This window comes from Stegodyphus dumicola, chromosome 5 (genome assembly GCF_044657685.1).
Source record: "Stegodyphus dumicola isolate Sdum_Otavi_A_Nest chromosome 5, ASM4465768v1".
In the NCBI taxonomy this organism is placed as follows: Eukaryota; Metazoa; Arthropoda; class Arachnida; order Araneae; family Eresidae; genus Stegodyphus; species Stegodyphus dumicola.
The window spans coordinates 27219385-27240923 of NC_140772.1; the positions used below are offsets into that span (position 1 = coordinate 27219385).

Consider the following 21539-nt stretch of genomic DNA (forward strand, 5'->3'; position numbering starts at 1 on the left):
GAAATTCAAAAACAGTTTCAAAATTCAAAAGCAAAACACAAATAATTTACAGCATACATATTGGATGAAACATTTAGCCACCATTTAGAATTTCAGTATTTGAAGTTCTTATCCAGACTTCATTATGCAGCAAATATAAACATTGAACACTTATTATCATGTAAAAATATATTGAATATTTCATCTTGTGGAAACAAATAAATGGTTTATAATTTTTTTTCATCAAATGTGAATTTCTGTTTCGTCTACAGGTTCACTAATATGCTTTACACTATTCAGATTTGCATATTTGATTTCTAAGAATTTTGCTATACGAATATTCTGTCAACACGTAAAAAAATTCCAGACATGACCTCAAATTAGATTTTCTAGCTACAGAGACAAGTGCTTACTATCAAAGCACGTGAAAGTTGTTTCTAACATATGTTCAAAACACTGGATATAACATATACATTTTTGTCATCGCTCTAAATGGCTCGTTACACACGCAACATTTAGCTCTTATGCTTATATCCATATTTAAATCCTCTTCATGAAAACGACTGATTATTTACGTACCACACACACAAATTTTCTCTCCAGTGTGAATAAGCATATGATGTTTATCTGCCGTGTGAATACACATACACATGTTTAAATAACTTTTTTGATTAAGTGGATTTCACCCATAAAAGGTTTCTCTCCTACGTGAATAAGCATATCTTTGTTTAAACTACCTTTTTCACTAAAGGTCTTCTTACATTTTTCACACATATAAGGTTTCTATCCTGTGTGAATAGGCATATGTAAATTACCTTTTTAATTAAATGATTTTTACGTACTTCACATATATAAGGTTTCTCTCCTGTGTGAATAAGTATATCTTATTTAAATTACCCTTTTCACTAAACATCTAGGGATGTTTCCATAGCCGGCACTTGGCGAAATTGCGGATTTGTTTACATCGGAAGTGAGCGTGCGTGCGCCAGAATATGGTAACCCTTATAATTGTTGCAACCCACACAGGGAATTTTCCTGAAGGAGGAAAAGGGAAATTTTCTGTTTACTTTTCGAACATTACGGTAAGAGAAAATAAAGTTTGAAAGTCGCAAATCATTATTAGTTCATATTTTCCCAAAACGTTTATGGGGTTTATTTTGCAAACATTACGGTAAAAGAAAATAAAGTTTTTTATATTTTCGCAAAACGTTTAACTGCATTTAATTTATTATAGCTTTTTTCTTACTTTTACTAGAATTCTAATGATAAAATGATTAGTGCATTTAAATACATATTAAATGAAAATATTAAATTAGATAAGGAGATGCATTAAATATCATTTGGAATAATTTAATTATGTATTCTTACATATATAGCTATGCACATTTAATTTTTCTCAATAAAAATAATTAAGCTATCCTTATTATTTTTATATGTCTATATATTTTTTAACTCTGCACATAGATACTCAGAAAGAAAGATATATGGGTAGGATATAAGAAGATAAAAATTTTTAATCTTCCCTTCAAAGTCAAATGGATATAGCTGTAGTATACGATTTCAAAAAAAGTAAATCATTAGAATATTAAGCTGAAAATAAAAGTCTGAAGCAAAGAGATTTTTCTTAAATTCAAACTGTGCACAAAACATTTCAGACGCATTCAAACTCTGAACTGGAACAAGTTAATTTACTATTATGGAACTAATATGAAAATAATATTGTTGACAGTATAGTAGTGTACCACCAAAGAATTTATGTTGGGATAAGAAGCAAAGCTTCGATGACACCACAAAGCCAAAGGATTAACTGGCTTAATTTTTACTCTTCGCCTCTTGGCGCGTTTTTGAAATCCAAGATGGCGGCCAAAAAATAGCCAAGGGCCGGTTACGGAAAATTTTTCAAACATCTTACATACTTCACATATATAAGATTGCTCACCTGTGTAAATAAACAGGTGCTTATTTAAACTATTCTATTTACTAAACGTCTTTTTACATACTCCACACATATAAGGTTTCTCACCAGTGTGACCAAACAGGTGCTTGGTTATACAACCTTTTTAAGTAAATGATTTCACACATAGTTCACACATATAAGGTTTCTCACCTGTGTGAATAAGCATATGCTGGTTTAAATGACTCTTCTCCCTAAACACACTTCACATTTATAAGGTTTCTCAACACTGTGAATAAACAGGTGCTTATTTAAACTACTCTTTTTCCTAAACATCTTACATATTTCACACATATAAGGTTTCTCACCTGTGTGAATAAGCACATGCCGGTTTAAATAACATTTTTCCCTAAATGTTGTTTTACATACTTCACACATATAAGGTTTCTCTTCTGTGTGAATAAGCATATGCATATTTAAACAACGCTTTTTTCTAAACATCTTCGTACAGACTTCACACATATAAGGTTTCACCCCTGTGTGAATAAGCAGATGCTTCTTTAAACTATTTTTTTCACTAAATGTCTTCTTGCATACTTCGCACATATAAGTTTTGTCACCTGTGTGAATACGCAGATGCTTGGTTAAACAACCTTTTCGAGTAAATGATTTCATACATACTTCGCACACGTGAGGTTTCTCTCCTGTATGAATACGCAGATGGTTAGTTGAATTACATTTTTTACTAAACGTCTTCTTACATACTTCACACAGATAAGGTTTATCTCCTGTGTGAATACGCATATGTACGCTTAAACAAAATTTTCGATTAAATGATTTCTTGCATACTTCACACATATAAGGATTCTCTGCTGTGTGAATAAGCATATGCATGTTTAAATGAGCTTTTTGATAAAATGATTTTTTACATACTTAACAGATATAAGGTTTCTCCGTACTTTTCCGTTTTGCCGGCGCAAGCGATAAAGTCGCCAATAATGGTACAACCGATGCCAAATGGAATATTCTCGCTGGTAACCTTTTACGCCTCAATTTCAAAACAAGTCCCAGCTTCTTCTTATCAGATTGATTGTTTCTTTCAATACTGGCATATAATTACATAGAATTTTTATCATAGTTCAGTTTATGTCTAAAGCCATTTTCAGTAAAGATAGATCAGTAAAGATAGTTCAGTTTTATGTCTAAAGCCATTTTCAGTAATTAGGTCAATTAGGATGCAATGACAGCGCTTACCCGAAGACGAAAATATAGAAAAAGTCAAGGGTTAAATTCATCAATTCTAATGAGAATGCATTAGTGAAGTAAAGCACTGCAGTTTTACATAATTTCTGAGTAAGCTATTCGTACGCATTGAAATATTTCTTGCATTTAAACTTGTGTTCCAAATTAAGATTTAACTTGAAATTAATGTAGATAAATACGGAGAGCATAAGATTTTTGTAGAGTAGTTTACGTGAGATGAGATCGCTTGGAGTCACGTGATATGAACCGGCGAATTAGGATGTTGAACCATGAAAGCATAGTAAATTCTTAAATTAAAGTCTTTTTACAAATTTATTGTCTTTATTTATTGGCTTTTTATAAAGTTTTAAGCGATATTAAAATGTTTATGCCTTCAAAAAAAAAAAAAAAAAAAAAAAAAAAAAAAAAGAATTCTTAGAACTAATATTTTTATGTGTATACTGTATGTTGTCGCCAATAAAGTCCGCTTGGCGAGATTTGCGCCGGCGAAACGGAAAAGTACCAATTTCTCTCCTGTGTAAATACGCATATGTACGTTTAAACAAAATTTTTGATTAAATGATTTCTTGCATACTTCTCACATATAAGGTTTCTCTGCTGTGTGAATAAGCATATGCCTGTTTAAAATACCTTTCTGATTAAATGACTTCTTACATACTTCACAAATATAAGGTTTCTAACATGTGTGAGTAAGCAGATGCTTATTTAAACTACTTTTGTCACTAAACGCCTTTTTACATACTTTGCATATATAAGGTTTCTCACCTGTGTGAATATGCATATGGATGCTTAAAGAACTTTTTTGATTAAATGACTTCTCACATACTTCACATATATAAGGTTTCTCACCAGTGTGAATAAACAGGTGCTTATTTAAACTATTCTTTCTACTAAATGTCTTCTTACATACTTCACAAACATAAGGTTACTCACACAAGCAGGTGCTTATTTAAACTACTTTTGTCACTAAACGCCCTCTTACATACTTCACACATGTAAGGTTTCTCACCTGTGTGAACAAACAAGTGCTTATTTAAATTACTCTTTTGACTAAAAGTCTTCTTACATACTTCACACATATAAGGTTTCTCACATGTGTGAATAAGCATATGCTGATTTAAATAACCCTTTTCACTAAACATCTTCTTACATACTTCACATATATAAGGTTTCTCACCTGTGTGAACAAACAGGTGCTTATTTAAATTACTCTTTTAACTAAAAGTCTTCTTACATACTTCACACATATAAGGTTTCTCACCTGTGTGAATAAGCATATGCTGGTTTAAATTACTTTTTCTCCTAAATGTCATTTTACATACTTCACACATATAAGGTTTCTCTCCTGTATGAATAAGCATATGCATGTTTAAACAAAGCTTTTTACTAAACGTCTTCTTACATACTTCACACATATAAGGTTTCTCCCCTGTGTGAATAAGCAGATGCATATTTAAACTATTTTTTTCACTAAATGTCTTCTTACATACTTCGCACATATAAGTTTTGTCACCTGTGTGAATACGCAGATGCTTGGTTAAACAACCTTTTCGAGTAAATGATTTCATACGTACTTCACACATGTGAGGTTTCTCTCCTGTATGAATACGCAGATGGTTGGATAAATTACATTTTTTACTAAATGTCTTCTTACACACTTCACAGAGATAAGGTTTCTCTTTTGTGTGAATACGCATATGTATGTTTAAACAAAATTTTCGGTTAAATGATTTCTTGCATACTTCACACATATAAGGTTTCTCTGCTGTGTGAATAAGCATATGCCTCTTTAAAATACCTTTTTGATTAAATGACTTCTTACATACTTCACATATATAAAGTTTCTCACCTGTGTGAGTAAGGAGATGCTTATTTAAACTACCTTTGTCACTAAAGGCCTTCTTACATACTTCATATATAAGGTTTCTCCCCTGCGTGAATACGCATATGCATGCTTAAAGAACTTTTTTGGTTAAATGATTTCTTACATACTTCACACATGTGAGGTTTCTCTCCTCTGTGAATACGCAGATGTTTCTTTAAATTACCCTTTTCCCTAAACATCTTCTTACATACTTCACATATATAAGGTTTCTCATCTGTGTGAACAAACAGGTGCTTATTTAAAGTGCTCTTTTTCCTAAACGTCTTCTTACATACTTCACACATATAAGGTTTCTCTCCTAAGTGAATAAGCATATGCTGGTTTAAACTACGCTTTTCACTAAATGTCTTCTTACATACTACACACATACAAGGTTTCTCTCCTGTGTGAATACGCATATGCAAGTTTAAAACAGGTTTTTGATTAAAGGATTTCTGGCACAATTCACAAATATAAGGTTTTTCTGCTGTGTGAATATGCATATGCTCACCTGTGTGAATATACAGGTGCTTATTTAAACTATTCTTTTTACTAAACGTGTTCTTACATACTTTACACATATAAGGTTTCTCACCTGTGTGAATAAGCATATGCTGGTTTAAATTACCCTTTTCCCTAAATGTCTTCTTACATACTTCACACATATCAGGTTTCTCTCCTGTGTGAATAAGCATATGCCTGCTTAAACAACGCGGGTTTTCATCCGCAGAGAACCCGTTGGCGCTTCGGAAAAGAACCCATTGGCGCCGTTGCAGTTTTACTCGCCAAGCTCGAAGAGCCGAGCCGTAAGCGTGATATTTTGTAAACGTGGTTTTTAGTGATGTAAATTTAAGTTAGCAGACAATGGTAGTAAAAATTCACAGATAATAAGTATGTAGATGTAAAACTAACAGTTTAAACGTGATATACGAAAATAAATTTGTATTAAATTCAACTTAGCACAGAAAACAATGTATTAAACATAACGGGAAGTAAAAATTCATTTAAAAATTAACAATTAGTATTCTTATACTTACGTTTACAATATACTTATATGTATTTTCTGTAATTCATATAGAATACTAATATTTCTATTACACGTGTCTTTTTTCACTATTAAGTACTTTGCCTGTTGATTGATGTATTTCGGTAAGAGCCATGCCCATGTAATAAATAAATGAATGCATGACCTTTAATACATCCATTTTACATAGTTTTTAAGTACTTTTTTTTTTTTTTTTTTTTTTTTTTTTTTTTTTTTCAAATTACTTGCATACAGCTTAAAGCATTTTACGTTGAAACAAATACCTTTCCTTTTTCATAATATATTTCACAATACAAATAACCTTCAACAGTAATCAAATTTTCTTCAGTAGCATTTTTAATAAAACTAGAACTTTATACATTTTAAAATTATAGGGGTTGGAAACCTCATGGTTCTGCGTGCTTATAGCTGTTAATAATTAAGAACAAAAGGTGAACAGCCATGTTACAAATTAGCATTCACCCCTCCCGCCATAATTTCTTCCTTTGATCCCGAACTGACGACCCGAGAACCGGCATTTTTCGACGAAAACATTTATATCTATTCGTTGTTAAAAAATTCAGAAAAAATAATAATAAGCCCACCAGCGGCCGAGCGGTAAAGACGCTGAACACTGGTAGTTCGGTCTGAGGTTCGAATCCCGCGAACGGGCTGGCTGCATGGGCGTTTTCGTGGTTTTCCCCATGTGTAACGTGTATATGAGCCAGTTTCCCTTAGAAAGTCCTCCACGAAAGGCATCCCTCCCTTTAGGCAGATAGCCCTCGTGTGCTTTGCCATAACTGAATAATCCAATCCAAAAATAATAATAAATAAGAGAAAAATAATATAAATCTCCAGATGCGAACAACGACAACCTTCGCATAAGCGAATAGGATGAATTAGCTAGGTTACCAGGTTTGAACTATTATCGCCAAAGTTGGTGATGTTTACATTTACCGGGTTCTCTCCGGAAGTGCTTCCTACATATTTCATGTTTTATTTAAATGTACTTGTTTTATTTACACATTATAAAATTATGATTGAAAGTAAATGTTCTGAACATCAAATATGAAATGATATTTTGAGTAAATTACACTTATTTCTTTTCTAATATATATAGAGAGAGAGCACTAATTTGTTGCTCTTATTCTTTATTTTAGATTCATTTGGTAAATTGTGGAGACCTTCTGACAGATCTGTTGTCTGCAGTAGACATTTTGATAAGTCTTCATACAAAGAAGGATGCAAAAAAATACTTGAAGAAAGTCTCTTTACCAACAATATTTGAAGATTATCCTAAGTATATGCAGCCAAACTTACAGACAGTTAGAAGGCAAGTTAAAAAGCTCAAAGTTTCAGATGAGACAGCGATGGAGGAAAGTAACACAGATGACATTTTACATTCTATAGATGCTACCTTCAGTCCTCTGCAAATGTTAGCCGAGGTTTGTAGTACGAGGTATGAAACTCGTTCTGAAAGAGCTTTATTATCTGAACAAGGTGTGCAAAGAAATTTTCGTAAATGCAAAAATTCAAAATCATCACAAACAAAACTATATTCACGGAAGCTTTGCATTATGCCTCACCGAGTGAGGGTATTGCAGAAATCATTACGTGATTATAAATTAAGAGTTAAGTCTCTTAAGCAAGAAGATGAAATAATTAGTTCAGAACTATGAAAATAATTTTAAAACATACAATATACATAAAATAAAACATGATGCCGAGAACCATAACTTAAAAGCAATTTTTTTATTGGGGCAGCTATCAGCTTTTGCGAAAAAAAGAAAATGTTGGATGGAGTGATACTGTTTTAAGATGCTGTGTAATTTGGTATAGCCAGTCTCCTAGGGGTTCTCGTTTAGTACGCAGATACGCAGACTTAATTTATTTTCTCTTCCGGCGCCATCAACTCTGAGAGCATATGTTGATAATTCTTGTGGAGATCTGTCTTTGACAAGCTTAATACAACAACGCTTGTTTCAAGAAAGCAGAAGATTAAATTCTCTCCAAAAATTTGGCTCATTGATTCTACATGAAATGTCAATCAAACCTTCTTTAGATCTGGTGACGAGTTTGTTGGAACTGTTGACATGGGAGGACTGGAAAAAGAGCTAGGCATAGAAGATAAACTTGCAAATCGTTTATTAAGTTTTGTTTTTGTAGTTTACTTACGTATTATCGGCTACCGGTAAGTTGTTTTTTCACTAAAGAATTAAAAGGTGCTGAATTATATAAAATTACTAAAAATGTTATGAAGTAGTTAGAAGAATTAGATTTCAAAGTTATTTGCTTGGTAGCTGACAACAGTAAAGTTAATGTAAGTTAAAGTTGGCCTTGCTTTTAGCGACCAATTTTTTAAGCCAGCAATTATAGGGTTTGTGTTTGATTCATATCATGCTCAGTCCTCTTTCCGTATCTTTGATATTTTCTTTTTCGTTGAGATTTCTAATAATTTTCTAACCTTTGTTTTTATAAAAGGCAACAGAGTGAATATGGAAAATTTGGAGGATTCTCATGTGAAAATGTGTAATCAAATTTAACCCCCCGCCGCAAAAAAAGTGGACTAGTGAATTATCCGAGTCTTTTTTACGGTATTGTATCTCAAAAATCAAAAATTATTTGCTGTCTAGAACATTCTACTTTATTTTGTAGCACTGAAAATTATAGAGAACATTTAGTTTCTGATTATCAAATAACAAATGTACATGAAAAAGTATTTCTCAAATTTTTCCTGTGCAGAAAATGTGTTTACTTTATTTCTTTTCTTTTTTAATATTAGGCTCTCAATTTCAGTGCACAAAGCCACAAGCTTCACAGAAACCCAAAGGCTTGCATTTGTTTTAGAAAGTTCCTAAATACTACCAAAGGCTACCAAAAAATTTGATTTTTTTAACTTTCTCTAAAATGTTTTGTATTTTCGTGCGATGTTTGGTTTTGAAGATTGAAACATTAATCTGTTGCTTTTAATGCTGTAAGTGAGCTAATAATTTTGTACAATAATCTTGGGTATTCTTTTTTGTTGTGAGCTGCTAAAACTTAATTTGATATGTCGGCAAAACTCTCAAATACTTTGTTCTCAGCTGTGTATGTGGTTACCAAAATGCCACAAAAGCATCACTGTTTAGCTCCTAAAGACGAAAACTTCGTCGAGAGTGGTAAAAAAACAATCTCTAGAGGAGATACAGAACTATCGATCCACCGCAGTGTGTGTAAACTGTATTTTGAAGAGCATTTTATTGATAAATTTTACCATCATATTAACGGTGAGGAAATAAAAATTCCGAGGTAAACCACTGCTTAAACCTGAAGCAATACCTAGCATATTTCCGAATGCTCCAAAGTATTTCAATAAATCACTACCACAGAAAAGAAAAGTCAGAAATAATATAACATCTGTGACAAAAAAAAATATGTATGAATAAAGAAAATATTGGTATTTCAAACATTCCTGTTACAAGAACTGTAACAATAAGTGATGTAGAAACTGTCCAGTTACCTTCTCCATTTTGGTCAAAATTACAAATTAAAAGCTGTCCTCAATCCATAGTATTTATAAAATTATAAAAATTTGCCATATCCTTTGGTCAGAAAATCAGTATCATTGAAAAAAAAATGAATTAACTGCAGATGTTTTCAAAAAACTCAATCTGTTACTTTTAATGCTGTGAGCGAGCTGATAATTTTACTTAATAATGTTGATGCAATACCCGTCTGCAGTGGAACTGGAACCATTTTGGAATATAATCAGCACTATCGTAAATATGTAAATATTATACATGATCAGATATGCAGTAAAAAGTGTACAATTAAAATTAACGAGTCTGCAACATGTGTGCATTGTCAATATTTAAATAGATTATCAAAAAGAAAAATTTGTAAAAATAATTATTTGAAATCAAAATTAAGTAATAGAAAAAAAAATTGATTTGCTGTTTAAGAAAAAAAATTACAAAGTTATCCATAAAACTGAAAAAACAAATGAAATGTGCACAGCTGTTGTTAACCTCAAATCCGAAGCAATTACTTGCTATAAATGCTTATAATAATGCCTCCAAACGTAAAAGTACTCAAGGTATGATTTATCACCCAAAATGGATAATTGAATGCATAATAATGGGAATGAAAGAGCCAAAACTTTATGAACATACCCGTGAAAATAAAATTCTAATTGTGCCTTGAAAGAACTGCCTTCAAAGATATTTTAAAATTACCACATTGGATTTGGTTTCTGTGATTCTGTTTTTCAGGCAATCAAAGTGAAAACTTAAAGTATGGAACCCTATTTTGTCCATGGTGGTATATTGATAAATGAAATGAAGTTGTCTGAAAATTTGCATGCGAGTTCAGTTGGTCAAATTGGAAAAAAAAACAAAGCAATCATGGATTCGTATTCTTATTTCAACCATTTGTGGGTGACTGGAAGCAAATTGTTGCTGTTTTTGCCACATGCAATAATATTAAAGGAACCTAGCTCGCTGACTTGATAATAGAAGCAACAATTTTATTGGAAAATGCAGGTCTGTATGTAGATTTTAGAACTTGTGATGGTGCTATGTGGAATAAAGTAATGTGGTACACTATACCAGCACCATCTATAGCCATCAGCCATGATTAAAATTATTTGTGTCTTCTCTCTGGCATCCTAAATTATTGCATATGTATACATTCCTGATAAAAAACAGGTCAGAATTCGAATTTGTTCCACATCAGCAAATAAAGCATTTTAACCAACATGTATTGTATTTTATAACTTGCAATTCATGCACATAATCATTTCACTGAAATAGCTTTTTCTGGTGTTTATATGAAAATACTTTTAAGCATACAATTTGAAATTAATACAGTTACTACAGTCAAAAGGCGTTAATCTGGACTCGTCGGGACTTCGGCGATTCCGGATTATAGATCATCAGTTTAAATCTGGTAAGATGGCATGCAGAAATTATAAAATTAAAAATATGAAACCGTAATTTATGAAATAAAGAACAAGTATGATCTAAAGGGTATCAAAATTTACAACAACAAAAAAAAAAAAAAAAAAAAAAAAGCTTAATATCTATTTGTTTACTTTATTAATTTAATTCTATAAACAGACATAATTTCTTCTTCAGTTACAAAGTTCCGCTGTTCAAGTCCTATAATTGCTGTGTCGAGAATACCAACTAATTTGTCAATCGAAATTTTTTCGTTTTCAATAACCTCTGTGTCACTTTCTTCGCTATCAGAAGTGAATTATAATGACGTGGAATTTGATTTAAATCATATCAGAGACGGAGTACATCGAGATGAAATACTACATTTAGTAAGGAATTATAAGCCAAATAAAATAAAAACATCTGCCCTAAAGATAAGGATAGTGCTGACAGATCAACTTCCAATTCATTGTGCGCCGCGTTAGAGACCAAAAGAAACAAATTTTGGAATGCAATGTGTGTGCAGAAATGGCATACTGAGGTTATACAGGGTACTGTTAAGCAGTAAGTAAAAATAAACTACTGGCTTAAAGTGTTTATTTCCCATGTGGATTTTGAGCAGTATACCTTCTTACCCAAATGCAGAGGTTACCGATGTGCAATTTATCAGTGGGGTTACAGCCAGTAAGGGATAAACTAATTACAGAAGGTACAGAGACAATTTCCGAGAGTCTCTTTTAATCAGTTGATTTATTTCTGCCTACAGTTTCATAGATAAAATGCATGGAGTTCTGCATTGGCATAACAATGCATACTACTCAAAATCCACATTGTAAATGGCAAATTACACTAGCAGACGCTTTTGATCTACCAATCTCAACAGTGCCCTGTGTAACCTCCACATGCATATACATTTGTTACAACATTTGCTTACTTCAGTCTCTTCTACCTTCCTTTACACATCTGCTGGATATTTTTTAACCACCCTGCATACTGAAATTAATCTTATAACATATTAAATTTTCAATAAAAGCGTGTTTTCACGATTTTGACTAATATATTTCACTTACCACATATTTAATGTATTTTGGCAATTTTTCCGAGATGTAATGAAATTTATTTTGTGACTGGCTAAAACAGAAATACCCTTATTACATATACGTATTATACACTGAAATCAACTGACATGAGTCTCTTATAGCATATTTCATTTTCAATAAAGTTAAATTTTTACAATTCAGCCCAATGTATTTGTGCTAGCACTTGTTTATGTTACTTGTAAATAAATAAACTGAAAACAAATATCATATTCATATAGTTTCTCACCTGTGCTCATTTTTATAGCAGTGTTCCTTTAAGTTACGTTTAGATGCAATTGACTTGTTGCATACAGAAAGTTACAAGATTTTGCCAAAGCCAACTGATATAAAATTTTAGCATTTACTTTGTTCATAGCATAATTTTATTATTTCTAACAATTAACTGTCTCAGCTATTTTCAGTTTCTCACACCTTATACACAAACCATCCAAAATCTCGCAGTTCCAGATGATTTCTCATTCTGATATCAATTATATTATCAATAACATAATTCATGTCAACTACAGTCAAAAGTCGTTAATTCGGACACCCATAATCCGGAATGATCTAAAATCCGGACCTCAAAGCTACAAACTTTCTGCGCATGCGTCGCGTTGACGCATGCGCGTAAGACCTTTACCGCTGCGAATTTGCGTGTGCGCATGCGGAAAATACGTTTACGAATGCGCGTTTAATGTATAACGGACGGGATAAGCTAAGCTAAAATTATCTAATTATCTATTTCAGTTAATGTTGCAGATTGCGTTGTTCCTTAATCTTCGAATTGCATCCGGATTATTATTTTTTGCAGACTGTTAGAGCAATTTTATAAAAGTAAGCTTGAACTTTCGATTATGTCAAATAGAATTTCTGGTATATATTTACTAATATGTAAAAGATATACAAAGCGAAAGTATCTTTCGGAGTCCATTAAACAAAAAGTGGAATTGCTGCAAAAAATGGATAAAGGCATATCCTTTGTTTATCTAAATTTTAACGTTTGTTTATCTAAACTTTGTTTATCTTTAACGCGGCGGTGTGCAATGAATTGGAAGCTGATCTCTCAGCACTATCCTTATCTTCAAGGCAGATGTTTTTATTTTATTTGGCTTATAATTGCTTACTCAATGTAGTATTTCATCTCGATGTACTCCGTCTTTGATATGATTTAAATCAAATGCCTCGTCATTATAATTCGCTTCCGATAGCAAAGAAAGTGACAGAGGTTATTGAAACCGAAAAAATTTCGATTGACAAATTAGTCGGTATTCTCGACACAGCAATTATATTACTTGAACAGTGGAACTTTGTAACTGAACAAGAAATTATGTCTGTTTATAGAATTAAAGAGAATGTATTATCACATAAAAAACGAAGCAACTTAAGAAAAGTTTAATACAGTAAACAAATAAATATTAAACTTTTTTTTGTAAATTTTGATACCCTTTAGATCATAATTGTTCTTTATTTCGTAAATTACGGTTTCATATTTTTAATTTTATAATTTCTGCATGCCATTTTAGCAGATTTAAACTGATGATCTATAATCCAGAAAAATCGATAATCCGGAATCGCCGAAGGCTCGACGAGTCCGGATTAACGACTTTTGACTGTATATTTACAGAATGCTGGGCATTTTCTGTTCAGAATTCTGAAATTAGCCGAGAGCTGGAAATTTTCTGTCCAGCTTTAGAACAAATGATTTCCTGAAACAGGCAATTCTTGCACAATCCAAGATATCCGATTGAACTGTGACAGTTGTTCCTAAGTTTTACTAACAATTTTAAGTTAAATTCTATTCTCTTTTACTGTGGTCACAAATACTCACTCAGAACTGGAAGTTACCAAATTAGCATAATGTCCTGACTAGCTGGAAAGCAGCATAATTTAGAAGCAGGATGCTAATTTTAACCGTATGCCTACTGAAGCTTGCATCAAATCACTGCTGTCTGGCTCAAACACGTTTCCCTGTAATGATCATGAAGCAGAAACTGATACAGTCAAAAGTCGTTAATCCGGACTCGTCGGGACTTCGGCGATTCCGGATTATAGATCATCAGTTTAAATCTCGTAATATGGCATGCAGAAATTCTAAAATTAAAAATATGAAACCGTAATTTATGAAATAAAGAACAATTATGATCTAAAGGGTATCAAAATTTACAAAAAAAAAAGCTTAATATTTGTTTAATTTATTAAACATTTCTTTCAATGTAAGTTGTTTAAGTTGCTTCGTTTTATGTGATCATACTTTCTCTTTAATTCTATAACAAGACATAATTTCTTGTTCAGTTACAAAGTTCCGCTGTTCAAGTCCCGTTAATTGCTGTGCCGAGAATACCGACTAACTTGTCAATCGAAATTTTTTCGTTTTCACTAACCTCTCTGTCACATTCTTCATGTCTTTATCCATTTTTTGAAGCAATTCCACTTTGTTTGTTGGACATCGAAACATACTTTCGTTTTGTAGATCCTTTGGAAGTTCCAGCATCGGAAATTCTATTTGACATAATCGAAAGTTCAAGTTTACTTTTATAAAATTGCTCTTACAGTCTGCAAAAAATAATAAGCGGGATCCAATTCGAAGATTAAGGAACAATGCAATCATTAACATTAACTGAAATAGATAATTAGATAATTTTAGCTTACACCGTCCGTTATACATTAAACACACAGGCGAAAACGTATTCTGCACTTGCGCACACGTATATGCGCAGTAGTCAAGGTCTTATGCGCACGCGTAAAATGTCTGTGCGCATGTGCCAACGCGGCGCATGCGCAGAAAGTTCTTAGCTTTGAGGTCCGAATTATGGGTGTCCGAATTAACGACTTTTGACTGTAGTTATTGACCGTGTTTACAAAACTGTTTTAAAAAGATAATTAAAGCACTTCCAACCTAAGTGACTGTAGTTTTGAAGTAGGATATAGCAGTGTAAACTAAAACTTATTCAAGTTATCCGAATTTATAATTTTATACAAGAAACAATCTTTATAGTTTACATTACTATTTTAAGTTTCAAAACCCAAATGGAGTAGTTAAAACAGTACCAAGTGCAATAGTTCACTTACAGCATATTCGCATTAGGTGATTGTAGTTTTGAAATAGGATATAGCTATGTAAACTAACTGAAACTTATTCACTGTACCAAGTTATCTGAATTTGTAAATTTTGTACAAGAAATAATCATTTTAGTGTACAATGCTATTTTAAGTTTCAAAACCCACCATGAGTTGTTAATAAAGATCTGTTTGATTTTTTACATTTGAATTTGTGTATTGTAATAACTGCTAAACAGTATCACATGCAATAATTCACTATGATAGTCTCTATGATTAGTCTATGATCATTAGTTCTCTATGATCATTAGTCTCTATGATAGCCATCAGATTGTAAGATCCAAGCTTTATGGTATTCCACATATGCAGAAGTAGCAATGCTATGAACATAATGCATTCATCACTTTTCATTTCTCTGGATGCATACATGTTTCTTTAAGTTACATTTATATGTAAATGCCTTTCCACATATACTACACCCATGTGGTTTTTTCCCACTGTGGATACGTTGATGCTTGTTCAAAGCACCTCTTACTAAGAATGATTTCTTGCATACATCACATTCGTGTACTTTTCCAACTGTATGGATCAGCATATGTCTCCTTATGCCTGATATGCATTTAAATGATTGATCACAAAGTGTACATCTGTGTGGTTTCCCACTTGCGTGGGTATGCACATGTACGTTTAAATTTTCTTTAGATGTAAATGACTTGTTGCAAATATCGCATCCATACGGTTTCTCACCAGTATGGACACGCAGATGCCTGTTTAGATCATTTCTTTCTGCAAATGATTTATTACATATGTCACATTTATGTGCTTTTATGCCTGTGTGAGTATGCATATGCTTATTTATTTGATGTCTGTGAGCGAAGGTCTTACGACATATATCACATTCATGAGGTTTCTCCCTGGTATGGGAGAGCATGTGCTTATTCAAGCGATTTTTCCATGGAAATTTCTTGTGACATATACTGCATTTGTGTGGTTTTTCACCTGTGTGAATACTCAAATGCTGCTTTAGGCCTTGTTTGCTAGTAAATGATGTACCACATATCTCACATTTATGTGGTTTCTCACCTGTGTGGCTAAGTACATGTCTGATTAAGGTACTTTTCTGTGTAAATGTTTTGTTACATATAGCACACCCATGTGGTTTTTCTCCCGAGTGAATACGTTTATGTGTGTTTAAATCACCAGTACGTGCCAATGGTATGCCACATACATCACATTTATATGGTTTTTCACCAGTGTGAGTACGTCGATGTTCAATTAAATGACTTTTAAATGTAAATGATTTCATGCATACGTCACATACATGTGATTTCTCATTCACCAGGATTTGCAGATCTTCATTTATATTTGCTTCATACTCAAATGCCTTACAACTAACATAACATTCGTCTTGCTCTCCACTAATCTCGCTATCCATATGTCCTGTTAAATGTTCTATTAGAATAAATGACTCGCAAATTTTTGTTGTTAATTAAATAACCAAATACCAACGTTTTCTGTTTTATGCACTTTCAGTAATGGGCAATACATTTTAAATGTTCGTAAGTAGTCTTTCACACTAAGAAAACGGTTTTCCGTCTTTAGAAGCGTTTCCAATCAAGGAAAAAAACTACAAAACTTTCAGGAAACTATCTGTACTATATATCATCCACCAGTTATCTATACACATATATTACATAGATCGCAACGTTCTACTTGTCTTAATGCAACTCAATTTTAGTAACATACGATTTTGATTTTACATACCTAGTTCTGAAATACGTATCAAACTATAGTATATTGATGTACCCGTAATTTATATTCCCTCCATCTTTTTGTATGCTTTCATACTTAAAGTGTTCCATTTTATATGACTCGCAACACTTACTAAAAATTTATAGCTAATGTAAAAAGCAGACAAATTATACGTGACAGTTATCAACAGATTTCTAAAACATATTAAAAAGAATTGTGATTCACATTTATTAGGTGCAACGTATTTTGTTAATTAATGCTCTTAAATGTATACAGCATTTTAGTTGTAATCCTATTGTAATAAACCATCGTAAAACGTATTTTTCTTTTTTATGTACGGCGAAATGCGAAACAATCCGGAGAGTTAAAAAGTAAACAAAAGCATGCTTCAATTCGCGAGAAAATAAAATCCTTACATTAGTACAGTAGTTCTCAACCTTGGTACGAAACATATAAGTGTACAACATTGTGCAACCAGAGGTTAAAGCAGTTTCAAAAAAAAAATCGATGCTCTGCTGCTAATTGTTTTTGAGTTATGAGAGATTCGCAGTTCCAATGGCTGAAATACGCCATATGATACGCCAAGCAGATATTCTTTGGAGAACAGCTTTAACGCCAACAAGGGAGAAACAGCTGTGGTTTGTGGTAGATCACGTAAATCCTCTAAATAGACAGGCATTATTCTTGTCCCCTGTAATCGGCCATCCGTTGGAGTTGCTCTTACAGCTTTACTTGTCCGGGTTCTACAGCTGCTAACAAGTCCATCAAAGCCTTCATTTCCTCCAATTTCTTTTTTTTTTTTTTTTTTCTGTAGGCGGGTCACTGGCATTCACTCACCAAACTCCACTTCTGACACCAGGTGTTGCATTTTACGGGTTCGTGGATTTGAAGTGCTCGATGAAGAATTAAAACACAATTATTCGTCAGTATTTCACAGGACAGTTCCAAAGACGCGTTACAGTCGCCAAAAACTACGACAAACACGCTGAAACAGTCAGCAACACAGCCTTCAGGTTATAACAATGAAGACAGCTTCACGGAGAAGCACTAAAGTACAGCTCCCAACTCGGCTGATTGCTCTGGAGCGTATCTCTGAACTCTACTACTCTGCTACTGTAATCAAGCTACTCTCGATACTTCCCTACTCCGCGTACAGGCAGGGTATGTATAGCTTTTGACCTGCCTTCAAGAACATTTTCGGGAAAACTGATAAAAATTCGTTCTAGAATGTTCTCACTCCGTCTATGGCATATCGCCGATTTTGTCGCCAAATGTGCGAGTTCGCGCAAATTTGGCAACTATGTCTTTCTATGTTTCTTTCTGGCAACCGTAAACCCGCCTTGCTTGGGAGTTATCTTACCGCAACCGGGCATTTTGTAATAATATATATACGTGTATATATGTGTATATATATATATATATATATATATATAAATACTAAAGAAATATATATTACTAAAATAAGAAAACTTGTTTTCGAACTAAGTGAATTTAAGATCATTCACAATATATATATTACCACACGCTACAATGTAATTATATATATATATACACTGGTGTGCAAAAATTAAGGACGAGACGGTTTTTTTCAATATAACTTTGCACAAAAGCTTTCCAAATCAACACATTTAATACCGTAAGATTCCCAATACGTAAGTACATGAGTAATGTAAGCAACACTTACTAAAAGAGAAATCAGAGGGATAAAAAGAAACTTTATTGAAAAAGTAGCATGGAGCGCAATGCGACTGAAAGCCGAAACATCCCTGTGATGGGTGTCCAGCAAGAAACATCCGGTCTTTAATAGGGGATATGATCTCCCCTGACTGCTAGGTTTCACAGCGTCTGCCCATGCTGAGAATGAGGGTGTCAATGAGTTGTTGAGGCATTGCTGCCCATTCGTCAATCGAAGCTCCGGAATCGTTACTGGTGGTAAGGTACGAGCTGCCAAGCGTCTGCCTAGAAAAATCCCATACATGCTCGATGGGATTGAGATCCGGAGATCGTGCCGGCCAATCCATACGTTCAATATCCTCACTCTCTAAGAGCTGTTCGGCAGCTACTGTGCGATGACATGGTGCATTGTCGTCCATGAAAAGGAACTGCGGACCCATAGCGCCTCTAAAAAGACGCACATATGGAAGAAGAATCTCGTTACAATAACGGGTCCCGTTGACTGAACCTGCGTCGAAAATGTGAAGGTCTGTGCGACTACCAAGCATGATGCCTCCCCAAACGAGAACACCGCCACCTTCATACCTGTCCCTTTCAATGATGTTCGAGGGATGATTGCGGCTTCCCCGCTCTCTCCAGATGAGTATGCGATGAGAATCGCTACTCAGACTGAATCTGCTCTCATCTGTAAAGAGTACTCGTCCCCATTCATTGTCTCTCCAATTCCGATGTTCCCGGCACCACAGAGAACGCCTTCTCCGATGGGCAGGCGTTAGAGGTACACACCGTACAGGGCGTCGTGCAAACAGACCACCACCGTGCAGTCTTCTGGCCACGGTAAAACGCGATATCGGTCGTCCAGTCGCCTGTGTCGTGTGTCTAGCGATTTCTCCCGCTGTCTGCCGCCTGTTTCTTCTGGGCTGTAAGGCAATATACCGGTCATCTGCGGGTGTGGTTCCTCGTGGACGACCACTACTAAACCCCCGGATAGCTGTTCCTGTAGTTTGAAATTGTCTCCAAAGTCGTGAAACGATGCTGTGAGCAATTCCGAACTCTGCAGCTACATTTGCCACACTGCGGCCTTCCTCCAACTTCCCAATGATTCGACTTCGGGTAAAAGCATCCAGATGTCGTCTAACAGATTGATTATTCGCCATTTCTCGCTGAGGCAACAACTCGGTGTGATTTTAACTGCTATACGGTGTGCAATCTCTTTGCCAGAAATACCGATCTTACACCGACAACATGCTTTATACTACTCAGACACTCCCCCATTACGTCTACCTGCATATCTGCGCATGTGCTACCGTACATCACCTTACTTAATCTCCTGATTGGTCTTTCTGTCCGCTCTGCCTCTTCGTTCAGCTGATATGCTAATTTTTCGACTTCGTCGTTAATTTTTGCACACCAGTGTATATATTGTTACGAATTTAGTATTTAAAAAGCTAATGTTAGTTCAATTATAAATTAAATGGTTTTATTTCTCGCGCAGTGCAGCGCGTGACGAATATTAAAAGAAAGCTAAGCCGGAAAATTGAAAATACAAGAGCGCGTGCATTAAATAAATAAATATCTCTTTTTGATTTCGAGAAAGTACTGGAAAATTCTAGCGCGTGATTTTAAAATCTTATAAAAGGAGGAAAACATCTCAGTTTGTAGTAGTTGCTTAGTTTGTTGTTGTTTAAAAAACTACTGTTGTTGATTGTAGCGAATTCGTGGATTAGCGTTCTTTAGCTGTTTTGAATTACGTTCTATTGGACATTTGAGTAGTTAAAAGAAAACTACTGTGAGATATTGTAATACTGCGTGATAATTTGAGAAAATTTAAGCATTTTTTTTGTGATAATAATAAATTTTTGTTCATTTTTTTTCATCGGACTTGTGCATTCATTTCATAACGAACCCGTACGCACGCAACAATATATAATTACATTGTAGCGTTTGGTAGTACCAATAGTAATAAAAAAACGAGGTGCACAGCCAGGTGTACTACCAGACCCATGTACAAAGTTTCAACGCTCTACGGCTAATAGTTTTTTAGTTATGAGATATACGTACATACATACGTTCGTACAGAAGTTACAAAAAAATCCGTTTTATAATCCCTTTTAGAAAGCAGGGTCGTTTATTCTGTGCTTATGTACAGATGTCACGCAAAATCATTGTTAAACTGGATTCGATAGTGATTAAAATGGATATTTTCGTTGAAATACGATATCTGAATTTTTTTGAGGTTACAGTACTTTTTTTTTTACTTCGTACAAGGAAGTAAAAGACTATCCCCTCAAAAAAGACGAATTGTTTACCAACTAGGATATTTTCAGAAGGTTAATTACGGTATTTTTCAAAAAGCAGTTTTTGCTTTTTGTATAATCGTTCGACGTCAAAATATGGGTAGTGAGAAAGGGGGTTCACTCTTTTTCGCTAGCAAAAAGGCATAAAGATTCGATCGAAAATGGGGCGCTTGTTATTACCCGTTTTGATCTTGTGCTGGCGGCAGTCGAACGAGCACGAATCGCTTACTGCTTCAATCTCATTTCGAGATCATTTCACAGGGTAGAAGAACACGTTCCATAAAGGGTGACGGACATCACACCTTCGAGACAAGAGGAGAGAACATAGAAGCATCTAGGTCAGTGGTTCTCAACTTTCTTTTAACCCATGCACCTCTTTCACCGCTTTTTACCACTTCCTTTCACAAACTCGAAAAATACGTATACATTTGCTTAAATTTAGATTATTTTTAATGTGCTTTATAAATTACACAAGAAAAAGTAGAGAAATTATTGATTAACACAGAAACTGAACTTTATAAATATATATATATATGTGTGTGTGTGTGTGTGTGTGTGTGTGTGTGTGTGTGTGTGTGTGTGTGTGATGTATCCCAATTCACAATTCTTCAATTGCAAAAAAAAAAGCATAAATGGTTGAAATTCTTCACATTCTTTCCAGCAGACGACATCCAAATCATGCGATCTAACTATGAGACGCGTTCAAAATTCAAAGACAAAGCTGTATCACAATTCACAAT

The 21539-nt window shown here is 33.9% G+C and overlaps 2 pseudogenes; one reads left to right on the forward strand and one right to left on the reverse strand.

The window, feature by feature from the left end:
* Positions 1-3355: 3355 nt before the first annotated feature.
* LOC146997069 (uncharacterized) lies at positions 3356-5009 on the reverse strand (annotated as a pseudogene).
* Positions 5010-10101: 5092 nt separating this feature from the next.
* LOC146997070 (uncharacterized) lies at positions 10102-10642 on the forward strand (annotated as a pseudogene).
* The last annotated feature ends 10897 nt before the right edge of the window (positions 10643-21539 follow it).